Source organism: Protopterus annectens, chromosome 10.part0 (genome assembly GCF_019279795.1).
Source record: "Protopterus annectens isolate FY-2018-M chromosome 10.part0, PAN1.0, whole genome shotgun sequence".
Classification (NCBI taxonomy): domain Eukaryota; kingdom Metazoa; phylum Chordata; order Ceratodontiformes; family Protopteridae; genus Protopterus; species Protopterus annectens.
The window spans coordinates 1,810,553,738-1,810,567,663 of record NC_056744.1 but is presented as its reverse complement, the minus strand read 5'-3'; positions in this window follow the sequence as shown (position 1 = coordinate 1,810,567,663).

Below are 13,926 nucleotides of genomic sequence, written 5' to 3'. Positions count from 1 at the left end.
ACACATCAAAGAGACAGGCTATGAATCACACAAAGGCAGGAAGAGCATTTTATTTTCATAAGACAGTCACATATTTTTCACAGAGTCCTCATTTTCATAAGTTCTTCTCAAAATGGGTCTAACACCTGCACCTAAGCAAAGCTACTCAGTCTCTGAATAGAACGTAAGCTGCACTTTTTCAGATCCCACTTGTACTTGTTTATGAATAGCACCCTATGTTGTATGGGAATATCATAGAATAAAGAGGATGTGTTGCAGTACTGACTGCTCACAGATTAGAAGATGGGCATGTTTCAGGGTTTAAAGTCATAAGCTGCAGCTAAATGAGACCCATGTACTATACAGAGTTATTTGCCCTTCAGTGAAGGCAGTGAGTTACTCCTGATCTGAACACTAGATCAGGGAGGAAATGAGTCTTCAAGGCCTGGGCATGCTAGGATGGAATGAATGGCAAAATAGTAAACTGCAACAGGTCTACCCCAACCCCATTTAAATCATTGTGTGTGTATGATCACAAATGCACACAGGGGGGTACATTTGTAAAGACGCTGTGTATATTTAAATTTTAAAATTATGTTTTTGTGACTACAGCCCATTGTACTAGGGAACAGTGGATTTATGGTACAAGCACAGTGTTTTCACAGGACAGAATCAAAAGAACCAGTTTTCAGATAAACTCACAAATGAAATAGCTAAGAGAAAAGGGTAGTGAGGGACAGGTAATGAACGGATCACCATTTGGCATGAAGACAATAGTAAATTAGTGACACTGTGGGTTAACAGACGTTAAGTTAACAGAAGGGTAAGGGAACCATAATGGCAAAGGCAGATGTCAAGGCAGCTTTCAGTTTCTTGCAGAGACCAGTATTACATGGGTAATTCTTCCTATTGGCTGTTCAGCAGTGGGAGAAGCATTCAGAAACTTGGCATGCTCTTGCATTCTGTTGTAAATGTACAAAAGATAAGCAAGGACATATTAGTGCATTACCTGGATATCTTTCTTTCTTTGTGTAGGGCATACTAATTAAGAATTGTGTTACTTAGAAAGTTTTGAGGGAATATGCAAGGACAAGAGTCCTCTTGGCAGCTGAGAAGGCAGAAGACCCAGTGACCAGAATATTCTTTCTAGGAATAGAAAAGATAGAATGGTGGGCTTATGCCACCTACCAGTAAAAAGGGTGGCAAGTTTAACAATAAAAATCAAAAGTATTACTCCCTCGGATCACCCTTGGCCTTAGAAAAATGATTTTAGACAAGAAGAAAATTCATGGAAATTTAACCCTCAAGATACCACATCCCACAATAACTACCCAGAACACACGAAGAACGCTAGGCTGAAGATTATGACAATAGTACTGTTTTGAAACTACATAACTCTCAATTAAATCACTTCAAAAAATTCTGGGCATCAATTAAAACATTTAAGAACATCCTCATTTGTTCCGAAACAACATATTCCATCTTTCTCTCAAAGCTCCACAACAAAACTCTACAAATGCCTCACTTTCTCCTTAGCGCTTTCCATCTTTTTCTAACTACCTTCCAGAGACCAGGCACCCCTTTTCACACACTAATAGAGTAACTTTTTTTAACATTGATGTCAAAAATGGAAGTTCAACTATTAGTACAAACCACATTTACATATAACCCCTTATCCCACACATTATCAAAATGGGGGTTCAACTGTTAGTACAAACCATATTCACATATATCCCCTTATCCCACACACTGCCCATACTTCTAAAATATGGCACTAACAATGTCAAAATAGGGGTTCGACTATTAGTACAAACCATATTCACATATAAACCTTTATTCCACACACTACACCCATATGACTACAATATGGCACTAACACACCTTGTAAACCCTTAGCATACATTGTCGTCCTCAAACCACATCCACAATTCCACGTCCCTTCAACCATTCACCATCTGTTTAATTTGTCCAACATATAAATGACTACATTAATAAATACTAGAATATATCCACAAATTATACATTTAGAAATAAACATCACTTCATAAATAATTACAACATTGTCACTGGTACCCATTACTTGCTTGACAACATTTATGCAGATATTGAAAAGGAACTATTTACAGGTGTGATTATCTGTGACCTAACAAGAGCTGTCAATCATAACCTTCTCATCCAAAACTTTCCTTCACCTCAACAAAAGTATATGCACCACAGAGTTCAAGGTTCTGTTCTTGGCCCCTCCCTCATTCCCATCCTCCTTTGCTCTCTTCCCATTGATCCCTCCCCAATCTAATCTGCTGCTATGTGTAGATGATATAATTTAACTCCCAACTCATCAATTTGATCTCCAGTCTGACTTCACAGGGCTTTGGAACTAACTCTCAAACCAAACTACAAATTAACATCAAAAAGGACCCACTCAGCTACTTAAAACCCAGTCTCTAGGGCACCACTGTACCCATTCTATGACATACAGGCCATTAAACTCCCTACTGTCAGACAACAGCATTTATCTAGATATCCCCATCAGACATTGTATGACAAAAAAAACCTGGCATGCATTTTCCCGTTTTCTAACTCCTGACAAGAAGCATTGCTTTTAACGTACTGATTCCAAGAGTGGGATTTGGACTCCTGCCTTCACATTTAGCTCCACTCAAAATTGCTCTCTACTTTATTGTAAGAAGTATAAAGGATTCTGTTTTCTGAAGAGATCAGTATGCTACTATACAAAAATCTATTTGGTTTCTTCCCCATCAAGCACAGGGCTTCTTCCCTGCTTAACGCTTTAAACTCCTTCACAACTCTCAGAGTTCTTCACTGAAGTGCAAACTTCAATTCCACTTCACGGAATACTCTGTCAGGAGTCATGATGGGCTCCCAACTACTACATTAACCACCCCTTTTCCATCAAACAGCCCTATGTGAAAACTCATTCTCTAAACTTGCCCTTCCTCTTGAGCACTCTTCCAGTGGAGTTAAAACTGTGATAATCCCAGTTCCAAAAACTTGAATCAAAGACTGTGATTAACAAACTACTAATCTTGCCAGCAGAGTGATCCCAGCGGGCAGATAACTTAAGTGTAGGATAGCAACTAAAGGGGCAGTGTTTTTAAAGTCAAAGGACCAGGAGTGAGAGGGCCAAGAAATATGATCAAGGAGCATGGTAAGGGTTTATTCATGAATTCAATGGGGCATTACTACTGCGGCAGGCCCGCATAAGTAAGGAAGCAGAAACATAATACATATTCATAACAAAAAAGTTCTCAGCATAAGCTCTGTATATATTTTACTAAAACTGTAATGGGTTTAAAGTGTGTATATTCTGCCTGACAAGGTCATAGATATATTATGACTCCTGTGTCACAGAAGTCTCTTCTGTCTGAATGATAAAATTATACTGTAGTTGCTGTGTGTTATTTCTGAACCAATTTCCCAGGCTGAGAGTGGAAATGGTCTACCTATCTCAGTGCTCTATCCTGGTAAATAAATACAAACAAACAAAGTAAAATAAAGTACACAGATTTGGTGAGTGGTGTAGGGTTTGGAGGAGTACTTTAGAGGAAGCTAGTTCAGTAGGTGGCCAAGAACAGTTAGCAGTAAGGATCAGTTAGCCATCACCGAGTTGAACTTCTCGCCTGTGGCAGTACATTTAGAACACTGGGGAAAGGATGGCAAACAAGGTACTCCAGTTCATGTCAGACAACACAGGTGTTCTTCATACAGTGAACAATCAGCTGTGAAGAAAAGGAGTGATGGACAGAATAACGAGGCATATTAGTGGACTACAGGATGTGAGGGTTCAGATAAGGCAGCACAAATACAGGTAAGCAAATCAACCCTGTAAAACAAGGACTGAATGTCAGCAGAGTTGTTTATTTATTTGAATTTGTTTACAGGGGTAGAATACAGATCAAAACATGACCAGTTACAGGCTCAGCCCTGGTTACATCAATGTAACAAAACACAATGCACAGTACACAACACAACAGTAGTTTACATTTATCAGCAAGCATAGAAAATCTGACAAATACATAGAAAACCTAACAAACCACATACATGTACAGTTAAGTATACCCGAAACGGGACAAGAGATTAAAAGTAGGAACAGAAGTGGTGGAGATATAGCAGTAGTAGATAGGTTAGTAAAGGTAATACATATCAGTAAAATTAAAGCAGGCACTAAATTATGCATAGAGGGTTTATAGCAGTAACGATCCGGTAAGTCAAATCAAGTTTAGGATGAGTGAGTTAATCAGGTGGATCAGGTATGGGGGAGATAAAAGTACTATGCAGCTGGAGACATCAGTTTAGGTGACACGTCCTTTAGAGGGAGAGTTTTATACAAATCATTTTAATACATATTGTTTACAGTGTGGCCATAACAGTTAACTTGGGAGAAGTAACTGCCATAGTTTTGGGACTAGCAAAGATAAGCAATAGACAGAGTGCAGCCTGAGAGAAGGAGTTTCTAGGGAAGGACTAGCTCTGGTTTGGCTTCTTCAGTTATAGGTTTGAGTGGCAGTCAAAAGTATGGAAGGGACAGAGGATAGGGGTGTCAAGTTTGAGTATTCTGAAGAGCAAGGAACCGAGATTTGACTTGGCTTGTACTGGCAGTGGTTTTGACAGAGGTAGATGCCAAAGTTAAGAAAGTTGGATTCCTTTTCCTATGTGAGAGGAACTGAGATGTTTTGTTGGCCCAGCAGAGTAGACTGTTAATCTTGGCTCTCAGCTTCTCTATGTGCTCATGAAGTTTAGAGGTTGCTCTAGCCAAGTCCCCAAATATCTAAAGGTGCTGGTTTTAATGGGATTGTTATCACAGACAAGGATATTAAATGGCTGGGGGATTGGATGATTGTTTATAGGTGCCAAATAACACGGACTTTTTTTTTTGGCATTCATCAGTAGTTTATTGGAGTTTAGCCACTGATTTAGCTGAAGAAGGTCAATGAAGAGGAGTATCAATTGTATGATCTGAGGGATCAGACCTATAGAAGACCATGTCACATGCATAAAGTAGTAGTTGTAAATGGGGCAGGTCTAGTGAGAGTTTGTTGACAAAGACTGACAACAGAAGACGGGCTAGAATGTAGCCCTGTGGGAAACTTCACAGGTGCATTTTATACATGTTAGTATTCATCTCCTTTGCCAAAAAAGTCCAGGCCTTTGTGCATGGGATACCCACACAGGACAGAATCACTGCCTGTCACACAGTGTGAATTTATTATGAATACTGATTGCATAATGGCAGTGCATGTCATGGATATTAATACACTCACACTATCAGCATGAGAGTAAAAACAAGCATTAATGTAAACAAGTATGTATGACGAGCATTTGTGTTATACTTAGACTAACACATAGTTACACCTTTACACATGAAAAAGAAAAATTGCAAACCACACTTTTTAATCATACAGCACACACATACCTATTTGAAAGACTGTATAAGTGGAACTATGTGAAATAATTAAGCCTGACCAGGTCTTCTCCTGTGGTGGGATGTCAAAGGACTGTAACAAATGTTATTACTGAGACCATAGTTGCAGTCATTCTAGTATGGTAAGTTAAAGATAATTATAAGTTGAGATTCTCCCTTTAATTTCTTCCAAGCCTTCTGTAGCTCCTGGCCGGTATTCTACAGAGCTGTGAATGCAAAGGCAGCAAGAGTTACCTGTACTTTTTATAGAGAAAATATGCTCAAAATGTAGGCAAGGTGTTAACATGACTATGCATTACAAAGGGAAAAATGAAATGTATTTTATCCATTAGGTGTAAATTACTGCTTGTTCTGGAAACATCCTATGGAAAACAATTGGTCTTCAGAAGATCCACTAACCTGATGTAGAGGTGGTTTTCTGAAGAAGAAATGTTCTCTGCAGTAACACTGCTTACATCCAGCACCTCCAGTGTTTATATCATTTAGCCCTGCATACTATCAGTTTCACCAAGCAGGCAGTTAGAGATTACATGTCTCAAAATTCATTATCTTAGCTTATAGGTTCATAGATTCATAGGAGATTACTAGGCTAACAGAGCAAAAGCCCATACAAGCCTAGCCATTTTCATCCCAGTTTTACCCAATTTTCTATCCCTAGCTGAAACAAGGTAACAGAGGTATGTTCCTGTGGTTTTGATTTTATTACAGACTGCCTCTTTCAATAATGGGCCTTGGCACCACCCCAGGAGTGAATTAAGGATCACCCATTCACTGATCGAGACTGCTGTTGAGAAAGGTCAGGAAACTGCTCTGCTTCACGTGAATAGAAAACCTGTTCCAGAGAAGAGGTAATCTCTCAGACACATATCTGTTTCTCTAACATGATTTATTCATATCAGAGATTAGGATCACATCTTTGGATCAGGTGACCCTCATGCCATTAGTTTTGGGAATGTGGAACATTTCCAACAGGGCCAGATCAGAGACTGTCCTGTAGGACAGGCACAGATCACACCTCAGTAGTCAGTAGGAGACAGAGTACAGTTATAGGGTTTTTAATTGTTTTCCATAGAACATACTGTTTACACCTTGTATTTTCTTGCTGAAGAACCTCTGAGGTCACTAAAGCTGTTGCAGGTGTCTGGTGAGGAACATCGTATAGGGTGGATTGTACTTGCTTATTGCTCTGATGAGGGCTGAGTACAGAAGGACTATAACATCCTTGGATCTGGATGCCATGCCTTTATGTATAAGCTGTGCCATATTGAAGGATTTTCTCACCACTGTGGACACATGGATGTCAAAGTTCAGGCTACTGCCTGAGTACCTAGATCTCTCAACACTAGGTCCATTCTTAGGGAGGTGCTGTCAATGTTGTAATTTGCTGGGATATTTGATTTCCCAAAGGGTATAATTATGCACTTCTTTGCATTTAGTTTCAGGCCATGGCCCTGGCACAAATCACTAGTCTGCTTCAGTCATTTCTGCAGGATATCAACATTCTTTGGGAATTTAGTGATTGCACCCAGTTTGCAGTCATCCGCAAACTTGGTCAGTCAAAGACCATTTACATTTTCCTTGACTTCTGAAAAGTATATTCCATACAGGAGGGGGCCCAGTACAGAGCCCTGCAGTATTCCACTGGTAACTGGCTTCTTACTGGATGTGGAGTCACCCTCTTTAATAATGTGTCCTGTCCATGAGCCATTTGGCTAGCCACCTGGTGATGTAAGGGTTAGTGCCCAAATTTGTGAGTTTATCTATAATACCTGAGTGAGGAATTGCACTAAATGCCTTAGCCAGGTTAAGGTGGATGGTATGCACTGTCTCACCCTTGTTCATGGCCCTAGTGACCTTCTCAAACATGTCAACTAGAGTGAGCAGGCATGACCTGCTTGTGATAAAGCTGAACTGAGTTGGGTCTAGAATCTAGAGATTTTCTATGTCACTGTTAATGAGGACCATAATTATTCTTTCCATGGCCTTGCATATGAGACTACCTAGACTTATGAGTCGATAATTTCCCAGGACCATCAATGGTCCCTCTTTATGCAGATGAATGTCTATTGCTGTCCTTCATTCTGATGTGACAAAGCCTTTCTGTAGACTGTGGTTAAATAGAGATCCAAGTGGGTCTGCTAGGTCATATTTTAAGCTCCGTAATAGGCACCCTAAGATATTGTCTGGATCCATGAATGCTGTGTTTTCAGCCTTAGACAATGCAGTGATGTCCCATTCTTTTGTGATAACAGGCAGAGGAGTGCTGGAGGGTATTTCTTTTGGAGTGACCAGAGGTGATGTTGAGGTGAAATTGAGACAAATATGTCATCCAGCAGGTTAGCTATTTCCTCTGGGTGGGTATAAGTGGTGCCATATACAACCAAGGATTTCCCTTAACATTGTGGATCTAACTAAATAATGCTTGATGGTTATCTTTAGCTTGGGAGGCTATTTTTGCCTTACAATTAGCTTTTGAATACTTGACCAGTTCCCTGATTTGTTTTGTTGAGACAAACAAGAGATTTTTTTCCTATGTTGAGCCAATTACTGCTTATTTTGAAGCAGTTATTTTGTTGTGTAACCTATTTATACTAAGGGTCCACCAGAGTGGCTTGTTGTTCCTGCTAAACCTGGGTTTAATTTGCTCTTTTACTGCCATTTCTATGTAGCTGTGCAAGTGGTTGTGCAGGGCATTTTTGTATACCTTTGCATAGGCTTCCATATTTTCTGAGTTAGTGGGACCCTTGAAATTACCTATGCCATTGTTAACAGGAAGAAATTTGCCTTGTAAAAATTCTTTAGCGTTTTGGGGTTTGATGGGGGTTCTAACCTTATATTTATTTCAAAGGTGATCATATTGTTGTTTAATCTACCAATGAGGACATTGCATTGGAGGTGGTGCAATGCTCCCCCATATTTGTGAGTACCATGTCCAGGATATTTCAGCCCTAGTGGGTGTGCAGACCAGCTGTTCCAGATTGTTTGCATTGACAAAGTTCAGGAATCTCTCAGCTTGCATGTTAGTGGTTGTTTATGTTTCCCAGTTAATTGACTGGTAGTTAAAATCCCCTATGAGTAAGGTATTGGGCTGAATGGTGAGCTATTCTAGTAAGTTTAGGTATGTGGTGTGATTTTCTTGGTTCATGTTGGGAGATTTTGCTTATGGTTAACTGGACATGGAATAGCTCAAGAGAGTCATATTGATGAGCAGCCTTGAAGTATGGTTATCTTTTATGTAGGTGGGTAAACCACCTCCTTTTGTTCTTTCCTGTGACATGGGTGGTCTGAATGCGTGAAAGGCATTGTAGCCTTACACAGCCCGGGGTGATTTCTACGACTTTGAACCACATCTCAGTGACTGCACAGACATCAGCATTCTCCAGTGTGAGGAGTGCTTCCAGGGAGTGCAGTTTCTTGTTAAGACTCCTAGCATTGAGCAATAGTACTTTTAGGTTGTCATGAGTAGATTTTGTTACATGGAAAGGATTATTTGTTTGAAACTGCCTAAAAAGGGCACTATAGCAGTGGCTAATGCCTTGGCCAGTATCCGAAAGCCTAGTGATGACAGGTGCAGACTTTCTCTGGCAAAGCAGCGTAACCTGTCAATCATGTCATCCCAAGATGAAAAATATTGGATCCCCTTGGAGTGACACCAGTATCTAAGCCAATTGTTAAAGTCAGTCATTTACCATTTGTATTATGGCATCATCCTTGGTGATGGTGGAATGCTGCTCAAAGCTAGGCTCATACCTGCCTGTGACGCATATTCTGAGAGCTCAATCATGTCTGTCTTCATATAGTCCTGGGAGGTATATCTCAGGACATTCACCCCCACATGGACTATGAGTGAGTCATACTGATATTTGTGGTTCAGTGACCTGAGTACTTGCATGATCTGATGAATCCTGGCTCCTGACAGGGAACTGGCTGCAACCTTCTTCTTATCCAGCCTGGTGAGGGGGATATCAGTGTGTCTCACAATGTAGTCCCCTATGACCAAAATATTCGGCTGTGTGGTGTTGCACCTTATGGACTTGTTTGCTGAGATACTATGATGTGGACTTTTACGTGTTGTGATTGGAGTTGACTTGTTTGTATGTACATGGGGTTTCTGAGGGCTGCATCTGAGAGGCCTCTGAGGTTTTGGTTAGTTGCATGTGAGCACCTCTGCATATGTGGGTCTGTGTGTCAGGTCCGTAGTACGTATGGAAGTGTGTGTGTGTCGCTGACAACCTGTTTACCATTTGTTTTGTCTGTATGTGAGAGTCCATCTGCCATGGGACTATCTGACATTTTAATGTATGCATGATGTCATCAGCAAATAGTCATGCCTCACTTGTTTATTTACTATGTGCTAACCAGTTAGGTGGGATGGTCAGCTGACCCTTTTCAATTATGACCCAGGTGAAAGACATCAATACAAATGTAGAACAGAAGCATTATACAAAGTACAAAAACAGTCCACATTGTCACAGTAGGGTCAGAAAATGCTGTGCACAACTTGTGACAAGATTATACTTATAACAGAGTACTATATTATTCACATATGCAAGGTTAAACAACTGAGAAAGAGGATTAAATACTTTTGAGTACTTTTTAGTGAATGTATGATTTAAGGTTTCTTGAGAAGCATTGGTTGCAAAGCTTAGTGATAGGCTCTGTTGCATATTCAGCTAGACTCATTGTACAGATGTTCAGAGATAGAGATTTTGAGTTCATAATAAGTTTATATCTTTAATTTCAGAAGGAATTTTGTTCCATGAAGCCAGGCCTAGTCAGGACAAAGTACTTTCGCTAATGACAGTTTTAAATAGTGGCCTGTTCAACCATAGCCGGTCTTAGGCATAGGCCAACTAGGTGGCCGTCTAAGGTGGCGCTGTATTAGGGGCACTTTTCCAGTATTTATTTGGTGTAGGTAGACCTGTATGGGGCATCGGATGTTGTGGTGGAGTGTGCCATGGAGCTCTTTTGCCTAGGGCACCAGATGACCTAAGGCCGCTCCTGTGTTCAACAGTGTGCTGGCATTTTGTTAATTTATTAATGAGTAGACATGATTCCTGAATGGTAATTTTCTATTCAGTGGTGAGCAGCAACCTTGCTTTAGATTTTGTAAATGCGAGCAGTCCTACAATGTATGTTACTCTTTTAGTAATAGGGAGTCAGTTTAATTTATGTATGGAGGAGGTCACAGTGATGATTCTGAGGGCTAGTAAGAAGGGCAAATCTACAGATATTGCCCTTAGTAGTTTGTAGTCAGAGTATTACGGACAGAGAGAAATCCAAGTAATGATAACCCACATTCTAGCTTGGGAAGGATGTTTTTAACCATGGCAATTTGTGCAGAGGGAACAGATGGGATATTTTATACCATAATTACAGCTGTGAAAGTACCTTACCTTTGACATTGTCAGTATTGCAGTAAAGAAAAGGGAGGGATCTGGTGAAAGTGTTAGGCATTTATATGCAGACACTTATGGAATAATATTGTTATGGTTATCAGCAATGGTAATCCCTGAAAGTTGGGTTATTTTGTGTGAAGATGCAAAGAGCTTTTTTGTGATTTAAAAGTTTGATGCTTACAAAAACACCAATATTTCCAATTTCTGCCCCATTGCCCTACTCTCTCCAATCACCAAAATTCTAGAAAAATGTGTCCACCACCAACTTATGCCTTTCTTAACCCAGAATCAACTCCTAACACCCATCCAACATGGCTTCCGCCCACACCACAGCACCATAACTGCCCTACTATCCTTCCTAGAAACAGTCAATCAAGCCCGAGATTCTGGACTACTAGGATCCACAGTACTCCTAGATCTCGCTAAAGCATTTGATACCATCTCCCACAAACACCTTCTCTTTCATCTCGCCAACCTTAATCTCTCCCCTAATACTCTATCCTGGTTCTCCAGTTACCTATCAGACAGATCTCAGGCTGTCAGATGGAAGAACTGTACCTCCTCCTTCTTACCAACACCCACCGGCATTCCCCAGGGGTTCATCCTCGGACCCATGCTTTTCAACATCTTCATTAATAACCTTCACACTGTCATCTCTGACACAACAGTTATCCAATAAGCTGATGACTCAACTTTAGTCTGTGCCACCTCTAACCTTCCTGAACTACTGACTAAAACCCAAATAGCTTTTTCCACTACTGAGAACTGGATGCACCAAAACCATCTCTCTCTCAACTCAAATAAATCCAAACTACTACTTTTCCCTCCCTCCAGGCCTTTATCTTATGACAAAAATGCTTTCAAAGTCCTAAGCCAAGCCAACACTGCTATAGAAGTGGTCCCTTTTGCAAAAGTTCTTAACATTACCATAGATTAACACTTTAAATTCGATATCCACATACAACAAAACAGAAAGAAAACCCACTAAAAGTTGGGCATGCTCTACAGGAATAACCTCTTTCTCTCCAGCTCCTCTAGGCATACCTTGGCAACTACCTACCTTCTACCTTCTTTACTATATGGAGCCCCTCTTCTAACTAATCTGTCTTCTTCCAACACCTCAAAACTTGAAATTTGCTATAATAAGATCTCTAAATTTGCAACTAAATCCAAAACCTCTACTCACCACTGCCTTACCCTACAATCACTCAGCTGGCTAGAACTCTCTAACTACCTAGACTATCTTCAACTAATCACTGCTCGCAAATTAATATTCTACCCAGATAAATGCCCAGCCTTAACAAACATCCTTCCCCCATACATCCCAAACAGATCTCTGAGATCCGAACACCAAAATTTAATTTCTATCCACAAACCCAAACGACCTGCTGGCCAGCTTCTACTCTCTTTCTCTCTCTGCAAGAAATATAACTCTCTCCCTCCTTCACTTAGGACTATACCCAATACTGAATCCTTCAAGCCCCAACTTTTCTCATTCCTGTCATCCAAACGGAAATGTTCCTGCTTACACCCTACCTAAATGTAAGTGAATTCCCCTATGAATTCTTCATACTCCTTGCTCCTCTCTTCCCTCTAACTTATATTTCTATTCACCTATAACAGATTTAAGCTGTCAGTCACTGATTAAGCAATCTCTCACCTGATTCCAAGTATGTATATCTTGTAAATATCAAAGTATTTCTATTGACTGCGGAGCAAGTATTTATCTTACTTAATTAGAATAACTGCATGCAAACTGTCCCCCACCTACTAGTATAATAACACAAGAACCTTAGATCTCTTATGTTAAAGACAGTTGATCTTCCTGCTCTGAATGGAAACACCTGTAAACCATGTTCTCTAATATCTGTTAACTGTGATGTACATTTTCTGCATTTGCATTTCCTTACTGTATGAATATTATACATGTATTATACCTTTAAAATTATGTAAACCTTATCGTATTGCTTATGGAGCTTTTCTCCCCGGGCCTCCACTGAAAATGGGCACTTTCAGGCCCAGTGGACTTCCCTGGTAATCAAACTGAAAATAAATAAATAAATAAAATAAACGGCATATTCGTACAGTTGAAAAAATGTTTATTGTAACTGAATTTGGAGAGTCTGTAGGGATGTGTGACTAATAGGATGAGGTCATCTGTTTAAAGAGTAACATTTAATGCAGGAAGGGCTTCAGTAATGTTATTGCTGAATTGGTTGAGGAGTACTGGTCCCAAAAATCATTGAGGGCCTCCAGTACTGAGGGCACCTAGACGGGAGAGGATGTATTTAGACTGTACTTGAAAAGCTCTGCTATTAAGGTACATTTGGAACCAGTTAATGATATTCTGGCCAAAATTAAAATTTTCCAGTTTAGTGATGAACACGTTGTGTTTAATGATTTCAAATGCTCTAATCACATCCACAAATATTCCAGCTGCTACTAAACTATTTGCAGATGGAGTCTGTTGCTGTTAGCAGTGCTAAAGGCATTTCTGAATCCGTGTTGCTTATCTGCTAGAGGTCCATAGCTATTTAAAGGAGTACAACAGGTTTCTCTAATGTATTCCTCAACTTCATGGCCCTTTTCCTCCCTATTTACATTGTCCTCTGTAAAGCAACAACAATAAAGCATTTACAATTTTTATAATTCCCCTTACTTCTGTAACAGAAGCCTACCTTCTCATACTGTGATGGTTTCACTTACAAAATGATTCTCTCACATTTGAAAAAAGCTTGCTGGAGTCACCCAGTTACTGACATCATCGAGGCCAGGCAGTGCAGGTACTTTTTTTTTTTTTTTTTAATCAGTTCCCTCCCCCAAAGTGACATCACCACAGCTGTCATCTGATTCTAACTAAAATAATAAGACCCACCCATTCTGCGATGTCATGGCTCCCTTGTCCTTCCCCCACCCTGAGTGCTGTTCATTTTATTCAGTAGTAGTGTAGTAACACCGATGTGGAGAACTTTTCATAATTGCATACCGGATTGGTCGAGGCCCGGGTTAACAACGACCGCCACCAGTACTGTTAGCCAACAGGGTGCTGGTGGAAATTGGGCTACTGTTGGCCGAAGGAGAAGAGGAGGGCGAAGGCATGCCCAA